We start from the raw sequence: 24,567 nt of genomic DNA, 5'->3' as shown, positions 1-24,567 counted from the left end.
AAACTCAGATTAACTTCAGACAGTTTACTTCTCCTATTTCAAGATCAAGGAACAGCTTTCATAATTTAAAATAAAATCTCATCAACTTATCTCTCATTATTCAGGGTTAGCCTGAGTTTTTGATCACAGCTGTTTTGTTGAGCATGGTCTTATTTCAAGCTGGAAGCAGAGCAGAAGCGAAGAACAGTGCAGAGCCTACTCCCCTAGAAAAAATTAGGGGTGGGGAGGAACAGAGTAGAGGGAATAGGACCAATGAATACATCAAGAAAGACAGGTCATTCACACATCAAACCCAGTACTGTATGTTAATGGGAAAGTCGGGAGTAAATACTGACATGGTACGAGAACCTCCGGTTTGCAATGTTTTTGTTGTCATGTATACATGAACACAGGAACATAGGAACATGGGAGGAAGAGAAGGCCATTCAGCCCATCGAGCCTGCTCAGCCATTCAGTAAGATCCTGACTGATCATTGACTTCAATGCCTTTTTCCCCACACTATCCCCATATTCCTTTACGTCATTGACAGGTTTCTAAATGCCAATCTCTACTTTAAACATACTCAATGACTGAGCTTCTCCAGGCCTCAAATCTTGCCTGCGTATGCTGAGCACTGGGCCCTCCTCATTGCCAATTACCAGACACATTGGCTAAAAGCTGAGCCTGAAACACAGCGGAGGGTAGGGGGGCGCAGAGAAGAGCCCGGGATAGACAGAGTACAGACAGTGCAGGGGGCTGAGGGGAAGAGCGAAGTGGGGAGCAGAGTACGGGGACTAATTGGGGCAGATACCAGAAGAGGTGGGGAAGGAAGAACATGATCAAGATTCAGAGATATATCTGGCTTTCTCTCTGTCTCTCTCCTAACCAGAGCCCGCAGAAAATTGTGACAACCTCCAACCCAATAGATGATAGATACAAAATGCCATGTCAGTTGCCACAGCTCTCTCCCAGTGCTTGGTTTGACAGATTGGTTAGAAATAATGTTAATACTTTTAGTTTCTGGTCACCCATGTCATCCTTTGCATGTGCCGGTCCACCTGATGACATCAATAAGCCACATGATGATGTCATGTGGGGAGGCAGTGGCATAGTGGTATTGTCACTGGATTGGTATTCCAGAGACCCAGGGTAATGCACTGTCGACCTGGGTTCGATCTCACCATGGCAGATGGTGGAATTTGAATTCAATTTTAAAAATCTGGATTAAAGGTCTAATGATGACCATAAAACCATTGCCAATTGTTGTGAAAACCCATCTGGTTCACAAATGTCCTTCAGGGAAGGATACCTGCCGTCCTTACCTGGTCTGACCTACATGTGACTCTAGGCCCATAGCAATGTGGTTCACTCTTAAAAATGCCCTCTGAGCAAGGACAATTAGGGATGGGCAATAAATGCTGGCCTAGCCACATCCCAAGTAAGATTTTTTTAAGAACTCAGCGCATTACAGGGAGGGCATAATTGCTCTGGAGAGTGTACAGAGGAGATTCACATTACTATTGCAAGGGCTTGAAAATTGCAGCTATGAGGAAAGATGAGGGGTGACCTAATTGAGGTGTACAAAATTATGAGGGGCCTAGATAGGGTAGACAGGAAAGACCTGTTTCCCCATGCAATTAACAGGAAGCAGACTTAAGGTGATTGGTAGAAGGATTAGAGGGACATGAGGATAATGAGCATCCGGAATTCACTGCCTAAATTGGTGGTTGAGGCTGAACTAATTTAAAAAGGTACCTGGATCTGCACCTGAAGTGCTGTAACCTGCAAGGCTACATATAGACCTGGAAAGTGGGGTTGAAAATGAGCGGCTGGTTTCTTTTATTCTCTTTTTTTGGCCGGTGCAAACATGATGGGATGAATGGTCTCTTTCTGCACTATAACATTTCTATGGTTCTATGTAAAAATGATACAGTATGCAAGCAACATCACTTTCAATGGTGCTAAAAGTGTCTTAAAAGGAAAAGGCAAGTAGAGTATGGGGTGGTCATTCATGTAGCTTTATGCTGGACAGTCCAGTTTTCAGGTGGACAGGCCCCTGTCTGGTACCTGATTTAAACCAAACACCTTATTGTCTGGTATTTATAAAGCACCCATCACCTCTAGAGAAGTGTTTAAAGTCAAAATTATTGCCTCTGGACCACTGTATGTACCAGTCCCACAAAGATCTATCCAGGCAAGCAGTGGGGGAAGGAACTCTGGCTGCACTCAGGGGTTGGGTATTATTGTGGTGTCAGAAAGGATGCACAAGATGTTGCCCAGGCACACTGATGCACACAGCAAACTGCTCTCAACTGAGCAGCTGCCATTAGGTCTGAGGAGAGAGTGAGAGACACAACAGCAGCCTGGTAAAACTGATGAAAAATATCACTTGAATTTTTTTTTTAAACTTGCTTCAGCTCCTCCAAGGTCTATTAAAAGCTGGAAATGTACAAGTTCTCCAAATTCAGCTCGCTCTAAGACATTTGATTCATATGTGTGATATTTTACTACAATAACAAAAAAGTATGCATGCATATGTGCATGGGGCTGGGAGTGTCTGGTATTCTGGCTACACTAGTGGAACATTACAAGGAGTAGGCCATTTGGCCCCTCGAGCCTGTTCAGCCATTCAGTAAGATCATGGCTGATCCAATGGTGGTCTCGCCTCCACTTTCCTGCCTGCCACCCCCAAACCCAGCCAAATAACCCTTTACTCTCTTGTAGTTCAAAAATCTGTCTAACTCAGCCTTGAATATATTCAATGACCCAGTCTCCTCTGTTCTCTGCGATAAAGAATTCCAAAGATTAACAACTCTCTGACAGGAAAAATTCCTCCTCTTCTCCATCTTAAAGGGGAGACCCTTTATTTTGAAATTGTGCCCCCAGATTCTAGATTTCCCCACAAGAGGAAACATCCTCTCGGCATCTACCCTGTCAAGCCCCCTCAGAACTTTATATGTTTCAACAAGGTCACATCTCATTCTTCTAAACTCCAATAAGTATAGGCCCAACCCGTTCAACCTTTCCTCATAAGACAACCCCCTTCATCCCGGGAATCAACCAAGCGAATCTCCTCTGAATTGCTTCCAATGAAAGTGTGTCCCTCCTTAAGTAAGGCCAAAACTGTACACAGTACTCTAGATATGGTCTCACCAATGCTCTGCACAGCTGTAGCAAAACTTCTCTACTTATATACTCCATCCCCCTTGCAATAAAGGTCAACATTGCATTTGCCTAATAACTTGCTGTACATGCATGTTAACTTTTTGTGATTCATATACCAAGGCACACAAATCCCTCTATACCACAGAATTCTGCAGTCTCGCTCATTAAAGTAACATTCTGTTTTTCTACTCTTCCTACCAAGTGGACAACCTCTCATTTCCCACATTATATTCTATGTGCCAAATTTTACCCCTCTCACTTAACCTATCTATATCTCTTTGCAGACTCCTTGTATCCTCTGCACAACTTGCTTTCTGGTCTGTCTTTGTATTGTCAAAAATACACTTGGCCCCTTGACGCAAATCATTAATATAGATTGTAAATAGTTGAGGAACTGATCCTTGTGCGTTAGGGTTAGGGTTAGTTACAGTTTGCCACCTGAAAATGACCCATTTATCCTGAGCCACTGCTTTTTATTAGTTAACCCTCTATCCATGTTCATATATCACCCCCAACACCATGCTCTCTTATGTAGTAACCTTTTATGTGGCACCTTACTTAATGTCTTGTGGAATTCCAAATTCACTGCATCTACTAGTTCCCCTTTATCCATTCTGTTTGTTACATTCTCAAAGGACTCTTATAAACTTGGCAAACACAATTTCCAGTACAGAGAAGGAAAAATTGCTTGGTTTTGGGTGGGGGAGGGTGCAGGTGGTGCCATTCAATTCCAAAGCTTAAGGTCGGGGCAGCTGAAGACATGGCCACCAATTGCAAAGCAATTAAAATCCAGAAGCCAGAACTCTCCAAAGATGCTGCTAGACCTGCTGAATTTTTCCAGCATTTTCTGTTTTTGTTGTAGCATTAGTGCTGGTTTGGTTCAGCTAGTCTAAGGAGGAATTCCTGGACTGCGTACGAGATAGGTCTCTGGAGCAGTATGTCAAGGAGCTAACTAGGGATCAGGCTATTTTGGTTTTAGTATTGTGTTAGGAGAAAGGGCTAATTAATAACCTTGCTGTAAGGAGCCTTTAGGAAATAGTGACCATAATATGACAGAATTTTGCATTAAGTTTGAATGTGATATAGTTCATCTGAAACTAAGGTCTTAAATCTGAAGAAAGGAAATTATGAAGGTATAAGGGGCAAGGTAGCTATGGCGGATTTGGAAAACACAGTGAAAGATTTGACAATAGACAGGCAATGGCTATTATTTAAAGAAATACTACATGGTCTACAACAGTTATACATTCCTCTAGGGCAGAAACACCCAAAGGGAAAGGTAAATCAACAGTGGTTAATGAAAGAAGTTAAAGATTGCAATATATCCAAGGAAGTAGCTTATAAGGATGCCAGAAAAAGTGGCCTGAGAATTGGGAACAATTTGGAACCCAGCCAAGGAGGACCAAGAAATTGATTAAGAAATGGAAAAGAGAATATGAAGGCAAACTGGCAAGGCGAGCTGTAAAAGCTCCTTTAAATATGTGAAAAGTAAAAGATCAGCTAAGACAAATGTGGGCTCATTACAGGCTGGGACAGGAGAATTTATAAAGGAGAATAGGGAAATGGCAGAGAAACTAAACAATTATTTTGCGTCTGTCTTCATGGAGGGAGATACAGAAAATCTCTCAGGCAACCAAGGGACTTGTGAAAATGAGGAACTAAAAGAAATTAATATTAGTGAAGAGGTAGTAATTGAAAAGTTAACTGGACTGAAGGTTTATAAATCCCCTGAACCAGATGAGCTTCCTCTCAGAGTGTTGAAGGTAGCGGCTAGAGAGATGGTTATCTTCCAAAATTCTAGAGATTCTGTAAAGGTTCCTGCAGACTGAAAAGTAGCAAATGTAACCTCACTACTTAAGAACAGAGGAAGAGGGAGAATGGAGAACTACAGACTTGTTAGTTTGACGTCAATAGTAGGGAAAATGTTAGAATCTATTATAAAGGCTGGGATAACTGGACAGTTAGAAAAGAATGGTAAAGGGAAGTCAACATGAATTTATGAAGAGAAAATCATGTTTGACAAACTTAGGAGTTTTTTGAGGATATTACTTGTATTGTTGATAAAGGAGAACCAATGGATATGGTGCATTTGGATTTTCAGTCGGCTTTTGATAAGGTGCCCCATAGGAGGTTAGTAAATAAAATTGCAGTGCATGGGATTGGGGAGTGGACTGCAAGTTGGTTAACAGACAAAGCAGGGGGTAGGAATAAATGGGTCATTCTCAGGATGGCAGGTTATTACTAGTAGGGTACTGCAAGGATCAGTGCTGTTCACAATCTATATAAATGATCTGGATGTGGGGACCAATTGGACCTGGGTGTCCTTGTTCATGAGTCACTAAAAATTAGCATGCAGGTGCAACAAGCAATTAGGAAGGCAAACGGTATGTTGGCATTAATCACAAGGGGATTTGAGTATGGAGTAAAGACATCTTGCTGCAGTTGTATAGCGACTTGGTGAGACCTCACCTGGAGTATTGTGTACAGTTTTGGTCCCATTAACATACGGAGGCATATACTTGCCACAGAGGGAGTGCAACAGAGGTTCAACAGTTTAATCCCTGGGATGGCAGGATTGTCTCATGAGGAGAGGCTGAGGAACCTAGGTCTATAATCCCTAAAGTTTCAAAGAATGAGGGGTGACCTCATTGAAACTTATAAACTTCTTACAGGGTGTGACAGGGTGGATGTAGATAAGATATTTCCCCTAGCAATTGAGTCTAAAACCAGGGAACATAATCTCAGGATAAATGAGGTAAATCATTTAAGACTGAGATGAGGAAGAATTTTTCTGCTCAGGTGATACTTTGGAATTGTCTAGCCCAGAGGGCTGTGGAAGCTCAGTCACTGAGCATGTTCAAGGCAGAAACTGAGAGATTTCTGGAGACTAATGACATAATGGGATTTGGAGATAGTACAGCAAAGTGGCATTGAGGTAGACGATCAACCATGATCAAACTGATTGACGGAGCAAGTTCAACAGGCTGAAGGCCTTCTCCCGTTCCTTTATTCTTGAGTGGGAAGTTGGGGAGGGGGTAGTAGTTTGCAAGGATGGAGGGATCAAGAATTGGACTTTTCAAGAGAAAAGTGATGGTGGCAGATTTGAAGGAGTGAACTATGTTGACAATAGCAGCTAAGCTGGGAGCCAGGAGGGGAAGTTAAGTGCTCCTTAGCTTAGTAGGAGTAGGGTCGAACGAGCAGGTGGTGGGTTTCATGAACAAGATGAGCTTGAGGTAGGCATTCTCTAAACTCAGTATTGTCAGCACTGTGCATCTCTAAACTCGAGTTTTAGAGCTGAGCAATCTCTTAACTCAGTGTTAGCACTATCTGTTCTCGAAATTAATCATGTTGGCACCTTGTTTCTTTTCTTGCCGCTTCACCATTACCTGTGGCCCTGTATGAGTGAGTCTGTCATTCAATCTCTCCTGTCTTCCACCTATCATAAACCTTTATTTTGCCCTTTTCCCACCCACTCCTTGCTCAAAACTTATAACATTTCTAACTTTTAACAGTTCTGATGAAAGATCATTGACCTGAAACATTAACTCTGTTTCTCTCCACAGATACTGCAGGACTTACTGAGTAATTCCAGCATTTTCTGTTTTGATTTCAAATTTCCAGGATCAGCAGTTTTTTGCTTTTTGGTTAGTGTCGGCACTTTGCCTTGTCTGAATGTTGTAGTCTGCCTGACGATACGGACTACAGAAGATAGGATAAAATTATATATTCCAGACAAAGTGTTGGTGAGTATTGTTTTCCAATTCCCTGTTGGTGAGAATCAGTAGTTTAATATTTCCAACCCAATGGTGAAATAGACCCAGAAGAGGAAGTCTGTCCTAAATTGTATTCCGGGAGCTGTGGTCCAGCAGTTCATTAAAATTCTTAGTTTACACACTTCATTATCCAATTCCTGATATGGCACCCAAAATGAAAATTATTTCTTTTTAATAAATATTTGGAACGAATCACTGGTCGTCCTTTTGCTGCCTGCTCAACTATTCACTGACATCATCTTGCCGGCTTCTGTTACTGCATTTTTATGACAATTTTCATTGCCACAAACTACTTTTTTTAAATTTTATGTTTGGCTTCTACAGTTGGCATTAGTTGCTATTGAGGGAATTTACATTTTTCTATCTTATACGTGTATTTTTGAGGCGGGCAAAACTGGATATTGTAATATTTAAGGTACAGAATGTACAAAGCTTTGATACACCAGACCCTGCGCCTCAGAACTGAGGCCGTACCCTGTTGGGAGATTTCACAGAACAAAGGTCATTACACACAGAAGAGGCTGAAGGGCAGTTGTTAACTCTGTGCAGCTGGGAAACAGTGTCAGCTCAGGGAAGCCCACATGGTTGCCTGCTCAGTATCACTAGACAACTGGGATTGTGCAGGTAATTGGGTGCTAGGACCAACCAAACACTATTTCCCTTTTGCAAAACCATGCTGACTTTGTCTGACCATCCTATGATATTCTAAAATAAAAACAAAATTACCTGGAAAAACTCAGCAGGTCTGGCAGCATCGGCGGAGAAGAGTTGACATTGAGTCCTCATGACCCTTCAACAGAACTAGTTCATGAGGACTCGAAACATCAACTCTTTTCTTCTCCGCCGATGCTGCCAGACCTGGAAAATTACCTGGAAAAACTCAGGTAATTCTGTTCTTGTTTTGGATTTCCAGTTTTTTGTTTTCATCTCTATGATATTCTAAGTGCAGTGTTAAGACTTCCCTAATCATAGATTCCAACACTTTCCCAATGACTGACGTCAGGCTAAATGGCCTGCCGTTCCCCATTTTATCTCTTCCTCCTTTCTTAAATTTGCTAACTTCCAATCTGCTGGGACCATTACAGAATCTAGGGAATTTTTTAAAATCACAGCCAGCGCATCAATTACCTCTGCAGCTAATCTCAGTTAGAACCCTAGGATCAGGCCATCAGGTCCTGGGATTTGTCAGAATTAAGTCCCTTGAGTTTCTCCAGTGCCTTTTCTCTGCTGATATTAATTACCTGAATTTCCTCACTCTCTTTAGCAGGAAGGTTACCATCTATTTCTGGTATGTAACTTGCATCTTCTACTGTGAAGACAGATACAAAATATTTGCTCAATATTTCTGCCATTTCCTTATTTCCCATAATTTCTCCTGTCTCTGCTGAGGGACCACCATTTGCTTTAGCTACTTTTTTATCCATTTGTAAAAGCTCTTGCAATCTGTTTTTATACTCCTGGGAAGTTTCATATTTCAGACTCTATTTTTTCCCTTATCATCAATTTTTTGGTAGCCCTTGGCTGGTTTCTAAAACATGTCTAAACCTGAGAATTGCAGATATTCTTTGCAACATTATAACCCTCTTCTTTTAATCTTTAATCTTAACCTCCTTGGTAAGACACAGATGGATCTTTCTTGCTGAGTTTTTGTTTTTCAATGAAATCTAATTGTGATGAACATTTGGATAAGTTCCTTTAAATGTTTCCCACTGTTTATTTACCACCATACCTTTTACTCTATTTCCCCAATCAACCTTAGTCAGTTCTCCCCTCATACCTACATAATTGGCTTTAAAATTTCTGTGTGAGATTGGAGCATGTCACATTCAAGCTTAACATGGAAATCAATTGTATTATGATCACTATTACCCAGTGGATCTTTTACTATGAGATTAGTAATTAACTCTACCTCATTGCATAATACTAGATCTAAAATGGCTTGAGCCTTAGTTGGTTCCACAATCAACATCCTGGGGGTTACCATTGACTGGAAACTGAACGAGCCATATAAATACTGCGACAACAATAACAGGTCAGAGGCTAGGAATTTTATGGAGAATAACTCACCTCCTGATTCCCCAAATCCTGCCCACCATCTACAAGGCACAAGTCAGGAGTGCGATGGAATACTCTCCACTTGCCTAGATGAGTGCAGCTTCAACAATACTCAAGAAACTTGACACCATCTAGGACAAAGCAGCCCACTTGATTGGTACCCCATCCACAATCATTCACTCCCTTCACCACCGACATACAGTGGCAGCTGTGTGGAGCATTTACAAGATGCGCTGCAGGAACTCACTAAGGCTCCTTAGGCAACACCTTCCAAATCCACAACTACCATCTAGAAGGACAAGGGCAGCAGAAGCATGGGAACACCGTCATCTGGAAGTTCCCCTTCAAGCCACACACCATCCTGACTTGGAAATGTATCACCATCCCACCACTGTCATTGGGTCAAAAGCTTCACATTCCCTCCCTAATAGCACTGTGGGTGTACATTCTGGACTGCAGCAGTTCAAGAAGGCATCTCACCATCGCTTTCTCAGGGGCAATAGGGGATGGACGATAAATGCAATGCCCACATCCTATGAATAAATAAAAACATTGCACAAACTCATCTCCCAGATCACCCGTGCCAATTTGATTGGTCCAGTCTAAGAACATTAAAGGCCCTCAGATCTATAACATGGCCTTTGTTACATGCTCCAATAATTCATTGTTTAGTGCACTGTCCAATGGTATAATGATTACTACAGAGCCTATAAACTACTCCCACCAGTGTTTCCTAACTTTTGCTATTCCTGATCTCCATGCATACCAATTCTACTTCATGGTCTTCTGAGCCAAGATCCTTTCTCACTAAGATAAAGGCTCTGAAGAAGTCATACAGACTCGAAACGTTAACTCTGTCTTTCTCTCCACAGATGCTGTCAGACCTGCTGAGTTTTTCCAGCATTTTTTGTTTTTATTCCTTTCTCACTAATGTTCTTGTGTCAGAAGAACATAAGAAAGAGGAGCAGGCCATTCGGCCCCTCAAGACGGCCCCACCATTCAATAAGATTATGGCTGATCTGCTCCAGGCCTCAATTCCTCTTTTGTGCCAGCTCCTCATAGCCTTCAACTCCCTGTTAGTATTTGCCTCCTCTAAATAATTTGTGATCTAGCTTCCACAATTCTCTGGGGTAGAGAATTCCAGACATTCACTACCCTCAGAGAAGAAATTCCTTCACATCTCAGTTTTAAATGAGTCTCCCCTTATTCTGTAACCATGTCCCCTTGTTCGAGATTCCCCCACTAGTAGAAACATCTTCTCAATATCTACCTTGTCAAGCACCCTCAGAATCTTGTACGTTTCAATAAGGTCACCCCTCATTCTTCTAAATGAGTTTAATGAATAAAGGCCTAGCTGCTCTTGATAAGTCAACCCTTTCATCCCAGGAATCAGCGTAGTGAATCTCTTTTGAACTGCCTCCAATGTCAATATATCCTTTTTTAAACACGAGGATCAAAACTGTACACAGTACTCCGTGTGCAGTCTCACCAACACCCTGTACAGTTGTAACAAGGCTTCCCTATTTTTAAACTTCAACCCCCTAGCAAAACAGGCCAAAATTCCACTTGCCTTCTTAATTACTTGCTGCACCTGCATGCCAACCTTTTGTGTTTCATGCAAGAACACCCAGATCCCTCTGTGTTGCACTTTTTTGGAGTGTTTCTCCATTTAAATAATAGTTTGCCTTTTGATTCCTCCTACCAAAGTGCATGACATCACACTTTCCTACATTAAACTCCATCTGCCAAGTTTTTGCCCACTCACTCAACCTATCTATATCCCCTTGCAGGTTCCTTACATCCACATCACAACATGCCCTCCCACCTATTTTTGTATCAGCAGCAAATTTGGATACATTACACTCTGCTCCGTCCTCCAAGTCATTAATATAGATAGTAAATAATTGAGGCCCTAGGACTGATCCTTGTGGCACTTCACTAGTTATGTCTTTCCAACCTGAAAAAGACCCATTAATCCCGACTTGTCTTCAGTGTGTTAATCAACCCTCAATCCATGCTAATACATTACTCCCAACACCGTGAGCTCCTATCTTTTGCAATAATCTTTTATGTGGCATCTTGTCGAATGCCTTCTGGAAATTCAAATACACTAAAACTACCTGTCCACCTTTATCAACTCTGCTCATTATATCCTCAAAGAACTCTAGCAAATTTTTCAAACATGATTTCCCTTTTACAAAACCATGCTATGTTTGATTGCGTTAAGCTTTTCTAAACGTTCTGCTATTTCTTCCTTAATAATGGACTCTAGCATTTTCACAACGACAAATGTTAGGCTGACTGGTCTACAGTTTACTGCTTTTTGTCTCCCTGCCTTCTTAAACAGGGGCATCACATTAGCGGTTTTCCAATCCGCTGGGACCCCTGCAATATTTCAACCAATGCCTCCACCATCTCTGCAGCCACTTCCTTTAAAACCCTTGGATGCAGGCCATCAGGTCCTGGTGACTTGTCTGCCTTTAGTCCCACTAGTTTGTCAAATACTTTGCCCCTCGTGATGGAGACTGTTACAAGATCTTTCCTCCCATTAGCTCCTTGCTTATCTGATATCTTGGGATGTTTAGTATCCTCCACCGTGAAGACCGACGCAAAATATTGGTTTAAATTATCTGCCATTTCCCTGTTCCCCGTTATCAATTCTCCAGTTGCATCTCCAAGGGTCCCACGCTCACTTTAGCCATTCTCATTCTTTTTATATACCCGTAGAAACGCTTGCTGTTTGTTTTTATATTTCTTCCCAATATACTTTCATGGTCAATTTTCTCCCACTTTATTAGCTGTTTAGTCATCCGCTGCTGGTTCCTAAAAAATTCCCAATCCTCTGGCCTACCACTAGTTCTTGCCGCTTTGTATGCCTTAGTTTTTGATTGGATATTCTCCTGGACCAACTTTGTTAACTATGGGTGGTTCATTCTTCTCATCGGGTCCTTCTTTTTGACTGGGATTAATTTTGCTGAGCATTGTGAAACATCTGCTTAAATGTCTGCCACTGACCTTCCCTTTAATCTATTTTCCCAGCCTGCTTTAGACAACTTTCTTCATACCTCTGTAATTGCCCTTATTTAAGTTGAGAACTCTGGTTTGAGACCCGAGTTGCTCGCCCTCAAACTGAATTTGAAATTCGACCATGTTGTAATTGCTACCCCCTAGAGGATCCTTAACTACGGTATCTCTTATTAAAGCCGCCTCATTACACATTACTAGATGTAAAATAGCCTGTTCCTGGGTAGGTTCTACAATGTATTGCTCTAAGGAACAATCCCCGATGCATCCTACAAATTCGTCTTCCATGTTACCCTTGTCAACCAGATTTGTCCAGTTAATACACAGATTAAAATCACCCATGACAATTGTGACACCCTTCTCACATGCCTCCATTATCTCCCACTTTATACTTTGGCCTACAGTGAGGCAACTCTTTGGGAGCCTATAGATGACTCCCACCTGTGACTTCTTCCCCTTGCTATTCCTTATTTCCACCCAAACTGACTCCACATCACGATCTATTGCACCTATATTACTACTCACCACCACACTGATACCTTCCCTTACAATCAAAGCTACCCCACCTCCTTTTCCTGTTTGCCTCTTTTTCCAGAACATCGAATACTCTTGAACATCGAGTTCCCGGTCTTGGTCACCCTACAACCACACCTCTGTAATAGCTATCAAGTCAAATCCATTTATTTCTATTTGTGCAGTCAACTCATCTATCTCATTACAAATGCTGCGTGCGTTCAAAGAGCCTTAAACTTTGACTTTTTACTATTATTGCTCATTCTGGTTCTGATTTCTGCTGCACTCTTCTGCTTATATTTTCTGCCCCTGTCACACTTTGATTATCATTTGTCTCTTCATTACCTTGCACCTCTGCTCTCTTGTTTATTGTTGACTTTTAAAACTTCCCTTCAATTGAACTCTCCCCCTTGACAAATTAGTTTAAAGTCCTATCTACAACCATAGCTATACGATTCGCCAGAACACCAGTCCCAGCATGGTTCAAATGAAGCTCGTCCCAACAGAACACCTCTCTTCCTCCCCGGTATTGGTGCCAGTGCCCCATGAATCGGAATCCATTTCTCCCACACCAATCTTTGAGCCACGCATTTACCTCTCTAATCTTATTTAGCCTACGCCAATTTGCACGTGGCTCAGGTAGTAACCCAGAGGTTATTACCTTTATGGTTCCGCTTTTTAATTTAGCCCTGAGCTGCTCGTAGTCCCTCAGCAGAACCTCTTTCCTAGTCCTGTCTATGTCATTGGTACCAATGTGGACCACAACAACTGGATCCTTCCTCTCCCGCTCCCAAGTTCCTCTCCAGCCCAGAAGAGATGTCCTTAACCTTGGCACCAGGTAGGGAACACAGCGTTCTGGACTCTGTCTTTGCTGCAGAGAACAGTATCTATTCCCCTAACTATGTCATCCTTTACTATCAGGGCTACCCCTTCTCCTTTTCAATCCTGTCATTGCAAAATATTGCGTACCCTGGAATATTTATTTCCCAACCTTGATCACCTAGTATCCATGTTTCTGTAATGGTGATTAAATCTAATCTATTTATTTATATTTATGCCACTAGCTCATCTATCTTATTGTGTATGTTTTGTGCATTCAGATAAAAATTAATTTCATTTTTTTTTAAACTACTATTCTCTACATGGACCTCACTCATTGATGTACAATTATGGTTAAACTCTGTCCCTTCCTGCCTCATTCGGCTTGTCTTTACCCTCACTGTTACATTGTTCAGTTACCTATACTTTTCTCTTGAGATTTCTAAATCTCCCTTCACCCAAACCCTCCCACCCTGTTAGATTAATGTCCTAGTTATATAATTTGCCAGGACATTGGTCCCAGTCCAATTTAAGTGGAGCCCATCTCAACAGTGCCAGTGCCCCATGAATTAAAACCCCTTCTTCCCATGCATGTGCCTGAACTCCTGAGTGCATGAGTTGAGTGTTTAACTCTCTAATCTGCTTGACCCTATGCCAATTGGCACATGGCTCAGGTAACAATCCAGAGGTGATTGCTTTTCATGTTCTGTATTTTTAACACTGCAAACTCTCTCAGCAGAACATCATTCCTAGTTCTACCTGTGCAGCTTGTTTCTTTCGTGGACCATGACAACTGGATCCTCTCCCTCCCACTGCAAGTTCACCTCCATTTTCAAGGGGATGTCCCTAATCCAGTAGCCAGGCAGACAATATAACCTTTAGAGTTCCCAGTTGTGGCTGCAAAACACAGTATCTACCCACCTGACTATACTGTCCCCTATCACGATCATATTGATCGTGTTCCTTTTTGCTCCCTCCACTTGAATGGCATCCTGCACCCTGGTGCCATGGTCAGTTTACTCATCCACCCTGCAGTCCTTCTCATTCACGCTGGTCACAAGCACCTCGTACCTGTTGGTTAAAACAAGGGCTCCCCTTCCATGATGCTTCGCAATGTTTGCAAGTCAGACTCCAGCTCAGCAACTCAGAGGTAGACAACGAATTAGGTAATTTAAAGAAAAAGCATGCCAAACTGGACAGATGCTGGCAAATGGGAAAGGTACAAATAACAGTGATGGGTGACAAAACAGATAGCAGAAGCTACAAAAGGGAGTAGGAAAAGAAATTCGCAAACGATACCAAAATTATCAAGTTTTTTTTAGAATATATGAAAAAGGAGTGCTCTGGAGCAATGTGGGTCCCTTGACAGTTGATAAGAGATAGAATGATGAGCAAGAAATGCAGACATGAAGAATTACTTTGTACAGAAAGCTGACGGCATGCCATTAATCCCAAGGAAACTAATATTGAATCAGGATCAGGGACTCACCAAAATTAGCGTAAGCAAAATAACAGTGAAGAAAATGGCACCGAAGTGGATAATTCCCCAGGACCAGATGATTCCCATCTCAGGGTTTTAAAAGAAGTTGCGATGGATGCCTATGCCCTAATTGCAGCCTTGCAAAGGTATCTTGATTCAGGAACTTAAGACTGAAGAATTCCACATTTCAGTCCACTACTTAAGAAAAGTTAGAGAAGAAATTGTGGATCAGTTAGCCTAACATCTGTTGTAGAGAAAATTACTGAAGTCCATAGGGTTGACCATTTTCAACTGATCAGAGAGCACCAGCATGTATTTGTAAAGGGTAGGCCTGATGAACCTGATTGAATTTTTTGAACAAGTTACTAAAGCAATTGACAGGGGATTATCTAGGGATTGTTAGCTAAAGTCGAAGGCCGTGGAATTAAAGGCAAATTATTGACCTGGTTCAGAAACTGGCAAGTGACAGAGATTAGGGATAAAGGATTCTAATTGGCAGGAAGCATCTAGTGGAGTTCTGCTGGGTTTTGTGTTGGGCTCTCAACTATTTACAGTTTTTATTAATGACTTACATATTAGCAGGGCAGTTAAGGGTCGATAGAAACTTTCCATTGGTTGGAGAGTCTAGACTTGGAGCCACAGTCTAAGAATTAGAGGCAGACCTTGCAGGAGTGAAGTTAGTACACACTTTCACAAAAAACGGCGGTAGAAGTTTGGAACACTCTTTCGCAATTAGGAATTGGATTGGTTAAATCAGAGATTGACTAGATTTTTATATGATAGTATTAAGAGATATGGGGTAAAGGTGGATATATGTAGTTAAGTCACAGATCAACCGTGGTCTCATTGAACGGCAGAACAAGCTCAAGGGGCCAAATGGCCTATCCCTGTTCATATGAGTTTCTTTCACTACAACTGAATAGCTAAGAATGGAACCAAGTGAATGCACTCCCAATCATCTGGACAATGGAAGAGAAGCACTGCAGCTGTTTGAATCCATCAGCTGTGTGAAGCCATCAGCTGTGTACCAGTGGAGAGGTTAAGGAGGAATAGTGAATCATGGTAACACAGATGACGGTGTTTCTAACTCTGATTAGGGGCCATTTCAGTGCTATGCAGGGACAGTACCTGATTTGAGTGTTCAAACATGAATCAGAGAAAAACGGGCACGGATTTGGAAGGATACAAACTTTTGACATGTCAATCTCCTGCTGAGTTGGTGATGCTGCTGTGCAATAATAGAATATTGTCAGTGCACAGCTAACAGCATCTGGTTCATAAATACAAAAAAGTAAACAGGTAATTAACCAAAACGAGCCAATAACACCAACCTGCCCACGCCCTCCACATTCTACGCAATTTAAGTTTCAATGCAAGTAATCCCAAATCGTTAAAATACATGCGGCTCCCTTATATAGCCAAACACTTAAGTCTCACCAGCCATGCTCACAGCGCTGAGAGGCATAGGCAATGAACTGGAAGCAAGAAAGTGCTGTACAGAAACAATGTAATTTGAATGGCGGCAGCCAGTTCAATAGCCAATTTTTCAAAATTGAGATCCCCTAGATATAATGAATTATTAAAATTCCATTTTATCATCAAATCTTGGTTCAAATCCAAGTGCAAAATGTCTCTAGCGAACAAAACATATCCATTTTAAATGAGCACAATTTATGGAGCACCTTACAATAAGCAATTCACAAAATGAATGAGCTAAACACCTACTGAATCAGTATTTTGGTGACATTGTGGGAGGAATACTGGATGTAATAAATTAGGAGAATATTACTCTTCTGCCAATAATAGTGGGATCTTCAAAATACACTTGATTTATCCATGGAAGCAGCGCACTGATTTGATCAAAAGAAATTATCTCTGCAAATTGCAAAAATGTGCAAGTGTTCCAGGATAAGTAAAATGATCACATGCAGGAAGTGCCCCCAGTTGCTCAAGTTCAGGGCTGTTGAGGTGCAGATGGAGTCATGCATTGGCATACAGGAGGCTAAGAATTTTCTGGAGCACCCATTACAGGGGATGGTCACTCCATAGCTACAGAGTGCAGGAGAATACAGGATCTATGGGCATCGGCAGAGTCTACAGACAGTACAGGAATCTCCAAGAGCATGGCAGTTTCAAAACAGTTTTCAGTGTTGAATATCAGTGATAGTTATTTTATTCCAGAAAGCCTGAAGAAAGCAAAATAAATGAATGTAACATACACATGGGATTCAGATACAAGTTGAATTACCAGGAACTAACTTTTTTTTAAAATGTGATTTTTTTTTTAAAAAAACCAATACTGGAGAAATTTAATATTCTACAAAAATAAAATTAGTTTTGCCAAGGACAGTAAGGCTATTCAGAAACTTAGTAACACTGTTATAACCCATTTACATCTCATTCAACAAGGTGAAGCTATTTCAGGGATTTATCAGTGAGACTAATAACCTAAATAGCCTTGTGCATCAGTCATGGTTCGGCTAGTAACATTCTTGCCTCGAGTTACAAAAGTGAAGTACTGAAGGAGTGCTGCACCATCAGACTGCCGTTCCTTCACTGCCATTGGATCAAAATCCTGGAACTCCCTCCTTAACAGCACTGTGGGTGTACCTACACCACATGGAGCTTGGCCTAAATAGCCAAGTGGTTATGGTACTGGGTTTGTAACCCCAAGATCATGAGTTCAAATCTCACAATGGCAAACCATGAAACAATGTAACTTCATCTGAAACAGATGGAAACGGGTTTGTACTCGAAAGAGTTACACCACATGGACTGCAACTGTTCAAGGCAGCAGCTCACCACCACCTACTCAAGGGCAATTAAGGATAGACAATAAATGCTGGCCCACCCAGTGATACCCACATCCCTTTAATTAGCAAAAAAAAATTTCAGTTAAGATGTTAAACTGAGGCCTCACCTGCCTGCTCTAGTGGATGTAAAAGATCCCATAGCACTATTTCATGAAGAGCAGGGGAGTCATCTCCAGTGTCCTGGCCAATATCATCCCTCAATCAACATCACAAGAACAGATTTCCTGCTCATTATTAGGCTGCCTGTGAGAGTGTGCTGTGCACAAAATTGACTGTCACAGTTCTGACGTTACAACAGTAGCCTTACGTCTAAAGTACTTAATTGGTTATAAAGTGCTTTGAGACGTCCAGGTGTCATGTAAAGCACCAAGTACATGCAAGTCTTTTTGTTCAGAAAGGGCAAGTTTTCATCACTTCAGTGATTTCTATTGATTAGAGTCTGGATGGCTTCAACAGCACACTGTGGGGAAGCATTGAATCATTGACAACAATTTTTGGATTTCTGTGTTTGTATGGAAAAGTGCAGACTCCAAATGTTGCTATCAGCTTCAGAGTAGTAATGAGGGTCAATGGTGACAGTTTCTTCATCTAATGTTCCCACAAAACCCTGGTCATTATGAAAGCAACATGCAACTGCCAAAATAAATTCTTAAAACAATAAAAAGTCATACAATATAATACCACGAACTGCTCAGTTTATTTTGCACTGAAGGTTCAGCAAACTTATGGTTCAATGCTCTTAAGTAATTCATTTCCTCTCAAACTGGCAAGCCCAATGTATATTAAATATAAAATGCCGACATATAAAACCTCAACTTATTCAAGTGAAGTTCTTTTTAAGCAAACACTATAATTTAAACTTAATTGTTTCATCCCTTTGTAGATGTGGTGACATTTACTCGAAAGGGATAGGGGAATTGAACAATGTAATTATAACTTACCAAATGGCATGTTATTATGTTGTTATACAGTTGTGGAATGTTTTACCTTAACAACATTAAAAGCTTCTTTTAAAATGTTAACAAGTCAATATGTTAACTGCTACCTGCAACTTTGGGCAGTGGTTTAGACCTAAATAGCTCTGTATCAGCTCTTAAACAGTACAGTAAAACTGTACACCACCAAAATTCACAAGCTAGATCTTGCATGAGTTTGTTCACATTAAGTTGGACAATATATTGTCTTACAACAGAAGCTTTATAGCATACAACAAAAAATGTATTTTTTAATCCGTTCTCAGGATACAGGTGTCGCCAACAAGAACAGCATTTATTGCCCAGTCCTAGCTGTCCTTGAGAAGGTGGTGTTGACCCACCTACCTGAATTAAGTCCACAGGTGAAGGTACTATCACAGTGCATTAGGTAGGGAGTTCAAAAACTTCTGATCCAGTAACAATGAAGGATCAGTGATATATCTCCAAGTCAGGATAGCTTGTGACTTGGAAAGGAACTTGGAGCAGATAGTGTTCCCTTGCACCAGCTGCTCTTGTCAATCCAGGTGATGGAAATCACAGATTTGGGAGATGCTATTCAAGAAGCCTTAGCGAGTTGCTACATCATGTGGATAATAAAGACTGCAGCCACAACACACCAGCAGTGGAGAGAATCAGTGCCAGGGATGAGAGTGGTCGAAGATAAAAAGGTCTGATAATTTTTTGTGACAAGGCATCATGTGATTGTTGCATTTGTGATCTGTAGTGAATGCAAATACTTCTAGGCAACTTCATCTGGATGGAATTATTAGACTTTAAGTGGGTTGAAACATTAGAAGGTACTGTCAAGACTGTGAACCAACATATCTGTATCTAATCATCAAAGTGACCTAAGCATTTCAACATTGCAGCATTCAATGCTGTCAGTGCATGTAATACAGGATGAAGTCAGCACCTAACAACAGAACATGACCTTGCTGGATCATGTACATGTAAAGCGAAGCAAAGACCTAGGACAGTGCTTCGCAAACTATTATTTTCCAATGTCACCCCATTCTAACTCACCACCACCTTCTCAAGGGCAATTTGGGATAAGCAACAAATGCTGGCCTTGCCAGCAATGTCCATAATCCCTGAAAGAATATATTAGAAAAACTCTAGAAAAGTAATGTGACCCCAGATCCAGATCCAGTAAAAACAAAACAATGAAGTAGCATTGCAACATTCAGCATATAAAGTTCATGTTATTATATATCAGCATACATCATAAATATGAAAATGTGTAATTTTTTTAAATTCTCCGTTAACAGGGGACTCAATGAAGATGCTCTCGCACCCCCCCAACATATATATTGTAATCAGCCCCTCTGCCCTGCCCCAGACATATACACACACCTCTTCCCAATCCCCATCCCTCCACACACTCACAGCAGCCCCTCTACCCAATCCCCTCACCCACTCACTCAGCAGCCCCTGTTCCTAAACTTCTTTCCCACACACACTCACTCAGCAGCTCCTTTCCTCAGCCCTCCTCCCCTTAGCCCTCCTCCCTTTACTCAGCAGCCCCTCTTCCCAAACTATTCCCCCACACACATACTCAGCAGACATACTTCACAATCCCCTCCCCCAAAAACACACATTCAGCAGCCCTTCTCCACAAACCCTCCTCCTTCCACTCACTCAGCAGTCTCTCTCCCCAGCCCAACCAACCGCACACTCCACCACCCGTCAAACCCCGCCAAGGCTTAGGCTCTGCTGCTCCACTCTCCCCACCCACCACACCCCCCACTGAACCAGACAGCTGCACCAAGCTACCAGCAGAAGAACGCACCTCCTGATGAAATTGGGGGCTTCCCGAGGCCTGTTCCCCACCTCGTTACTAGCAGAAGCTTTCCAGGCTTTCTGAGATTCTCTCCACCCTGCTTTGGCCACGGTAGCAGCCAAGGGAAGGTGGAGATTGAAAAGAAATCTTAAAAACAGCATTGCATTTTCCAAATGGCAGAAATTTCTCATCCCTGATCTATGCTGATCAGCTGCCAGTCACATGGTAAACTTTGTCCTAATGGCAGCAAATAGTGAGAGCGGTGTTGTAGCTGCATCCATCCAGGCAAATGGAGAGTATTCCTTCATTCCTGACTTGTGGGTTATACAGTGGCTTTGAAGAGTCAGTTAGTGAGTTACTTGCCACAGAATACCCAGTGTCTGACCTGCTTTAGTAGCCATGGTACTGAGTGATCCAGTTGAGGTTCTGAGTAATGGCAACCCCTCAGGATATTGGCGGTAGGGAATACAGCATTGCCAATGGCATTGAGACTTATGGTGAGGAACTTCTGTCCACGGTTGGACCTAGACTGCAATGATATCGAAGTAGAAAGAGTTTGCATCCTTTTTTTAAAAAAGCAGCAATACAGGATTGCATCATTGGATTGAGAGGTGCCGATATCAAAATAAAGACTTTACATTTATACAGTGCCTCAGGGCATCCCAAAGCACTTTACAGCCAATTAAGTACTTTTTGAAGTCACTGGTGCAATGTAGAAAATGCAGCAGCCAAATTGCACACAGCAAGCTCCCACAAACAACAATGTGATTGTGACAACATCAGCTGTTGTCGTGACACTGATTGAGGCATAAACATTGGCCAGGTCACAGGGAATAACACCACAAACTTCTTCATAATAGTGCCACCAGAGCTTTTATGCCCACTTGATAGGGCAGACAGGGGCTGTTTAACATCTCATCTAAAAGATGGCACATCCTCATATGTAGCACTCTCTCAGCACTGCACTGGAGTGGTAACCTTGATTTTTGTGCTCAAGTCTTGGCCTTGAACTCACAACCTTCTGACTTAGGTGAGTGTGTTACCAACTGAGGCATGGATAATTCTTGTTGGTCCAATGCTTTGCAGCACTAAACTGGAGTTTGCTTGTATGCAGGGAGATAAAGACAGTAAAGACCAGGAATTTAGCAGCACAAGAAGGTGGTTCTGTGCTTTAACAGTTGGAAGGGGGTTTCTGAGGTTTAGCAGCATTGGCTTGCAGGGTTCTTAAGGCTGAAAACACTGGGATGGGAATTCTCATTAGGCAGCACTGAGGTGGGGGGGACTTAAGGTCTGGTGCGAATTTAGAGTTAAGTGAAAATTGACTCTTCTCCTCTTTGTACTAACCCAACAACCGTTAACGGTGAGCTCCGGCAACAGGGGCATTGGATAATTATTTAAATAGAAACAATGTGGAGGGTTATGGGGAAAAGGCAGGAGATTAGCACAAAGTTAAAATGTTCAGAGTTGGTGCAAACACAATGGGCTGAATGGCCTACACCATAACTTGGATTTAACAGCAGTCTGGTCGAGATGAAGCTCAAGCCTCCCTGGGAAGTAGTTTTGGGGTTTTACACCACTTTTGGGAGGAATTAGGTGATTGGCAAAGTTCAGGGTTGAAGGCGGTATCTGGCAGTACTAGTTGGGGTTAAGGGTTGGCAATGGCTGAGAATTGGAAACAATTTCATAGGTGATCTCCCCAGGAATACAGATTTCTGCTTGGTTCTAGTAAATCAATTTATGTTTTTAGACACAAGTAAATAAGCACATGACTTATTTGATAAATAAATTTTGTCTATATACACAACCACTACTACATTTATCATTTTCCATGTCAAAGATCAGCTCATAAAAAGTGAAGTTTATGTTTTCTGTTGGCAGGTCAGTGAGTAATGGGTGCAGACCTCAAGTGAAAGAATCTGCAAAATATTTCCCTTGACAATGTAGCTGTATATAGAATCCTGTACAAACAATGATTGTGTTTGAGAATTTCAGAAAGAAAAACAGGCAACAGCTGTCCCAATCAGTTGGTTTGCTTGTCTCTCTCCCTCTCAGCTAAGCTTCTCTTCCTAAAACTTGAAATCAAAAACACTTCTTAAATTCGTATGTTCATGTAATTCAGGAAAATAGACAAATAACTATACACTGATCAAAGACAATTCAACATCTTTACTGGGAAGCCAGTACATTTTCTGCAACCAGTAGTTACATTTATAAGGTATCTATACAACAACTTACACTTATATAGCACCTTTAACATAATGAAACATCCAAAGGCATTTCACAGAAGCATTCTAAAATAAAATATGACACAAAGTCACATAAGGAGATATTAGATCAGATGACTAAAAGCTTGGTCAAAAGAGTAGGTTTTATGAAGTGTCTTAAAGGAGGAAAGCAAGGTAGAGGCAAAGAGATATAGGGAGGGAATTCCACAGCTTGGGACCCAGGCAACTGAAGTCACGGTCACCAATTATGGAGCATTTATGATTGGGAATTTACAAGAGGCCAGAATTAGAAGAGCACAGATATCTCAGAGATGTAGGAGATTACAGAGATTGGAAGGGACGAGAACATGGAGCTGCTGTGGAGGGATTTGAAAAAAGAAGAACACAGGGTTTTGGGGAAATGGGACTTGCTGCAAGTTAATAAAACAGGCAGTAGAGATTTGGCTGACCTCAATCACAGAATTGTTATGGTGTAGGCCATTCAGCCCATTGTGTTTGCACCAACTCTGAACATTTTAACTTTGTGCTAATCTCCTGCCTTTTCCCCATAACCCTCCACGTTGTTTCTATTTAAATAATTATCCAATGCCCCTGTTGCTGGAGCTCACCGGTAACGGTTGTTGGGTTAGTACAAAGAGGAGAAGAGTCAATTCTCTCTTAACTCTAAATTCGCTTTATTCACGTCGTTAGATCATCTACATATAGCTTATACGTCTGGTTAAATATAGACAGCAGGTTATACAGTTTTATACCCAAAACTAGGATCTATACGCACATCCACTAGGTTTCTCTGACACTCCAAGTGGTCACAGAATATAAAAGCTAATACCCGAAAAGGAGAGCTGACGCAGGCCAAGTGTTCTGTTCTCTCTCTCTTGCGTCTCTATGTTGCTGACGTAGGTTCTCCCACTTCTGCGATGGTTGGTCTCTGGAGTTCTCGCTGCCTCCACGCCTGAAATTCTTCATTCTTATTCCAAAATCTTATCTCTCCAAGCTGTGCTGTCTCTCTCCCGTTGGTTTAGGCCTGCTTGCATCTTCTCATAGGCTTTGTCCCAAGGACTTAGGTAGCATTACCTCGTTACTCTTTTCCTAAATAAGGACTTATTTCATATCTTATTTTTAACTTATCTCATTCCCTTTGTTCTTTAAGAAACTCAGCCACTTCAAACCGGTTCCAGCCAGCTCAGGCCAGTGACTGGTATCAGGTTACTTCAGGTCAAAAGTTGCTTTTGCCTGTGTCAGCAGTTTGGCTGCAGCCCCTGGCCAATACCCCCTTAAATGCCTCAACTGAACCTGTCTCCAGCACACTTACAGGCAGCGCATTCCAAACTCTAACTACTCACTGTGTGAAAAAGTTTTTTCTCACTTGCATTTGCTTCTTTTGCAAAACACTTTGAAACTGTGCCCTCTGGTTCTCGATCTGTTTATGTGCGGGAACAATTTCTCCCTATCCGCTCTGTCAAGACCCCTCATCATTTTGAAAACTTCTATCAAGTCTCCTCTTAGCCTTCTCCTCTCCAAGGAAAACAGTCCCAACTTCTCCAATCTTTCCTCATAACTGAAGTGTCTCATCCTTGGAGCCATTCTCATAACCTCTGCTGTACTGTCTCCAATGCATTCACATCTTTCCTATAGTGTGGCACCCAGAACTGTACATAATACTCCAGCTGAAGTCTAACCAGTGTCTTATATAAATTAATCTTAATCTCCCTGCCCCTATTAATGAAGCCTAGAATAGTGTATGCTTTAGAAACTGCTCTCTCTACCTGTCCTGCCACCTTTAATGACATATACACCTAGGTCTCTCTGCTCCTGTACACCCTTTAGAATAGTATCCTTTATTTTATACTGTCTCTCCATATTCTATGTACCGAACTGTATCACCTCACAGTTCTCCACATTGAACTTCATCTGCCACCTATCTGCCCACTCCACCAATGTGTCAATGTCCTTCTGAAGTTCTACG

General features: G+C 41.7%; 1 protein-coding gene across 4 annotated transcripts in view; it reads right to left on the bottom strand.

Annotated features, from left to right (window-relative positions):
- Nucleotides 1-24,567, bottom strand: part of tanc2a (tetratricopeptide repeat, ankyrin repeat and coiled-coil containing 2a) — a 920,169-nt gene that overhangs the window by 805,813 nt on the left and 89,789 nt on the right. The window lies entirely within an intron of this gene.

The sequence above is a fragment of the Carcharodon carcharias genome, chromosome 23 (genome assembly GCF_017639515.1).
Source record: "Carcharodon carcharias isolate sCarCar2 chromosome 23, sCarCar2.pri, whole genome shotgun sequence".
Taxonomy (NCBI): domain Eukaryota; kingdom Metazoa; phylum Chordata; class Chondrichthyes; order Lamniformes; family Lamnidae; genus Carcharodon; species Carcharodon carcharias.
Note: the sequence above shows the minus strand (reverse complement) of the source record. Positions and strands in the feature narration are given on the sequence as shown.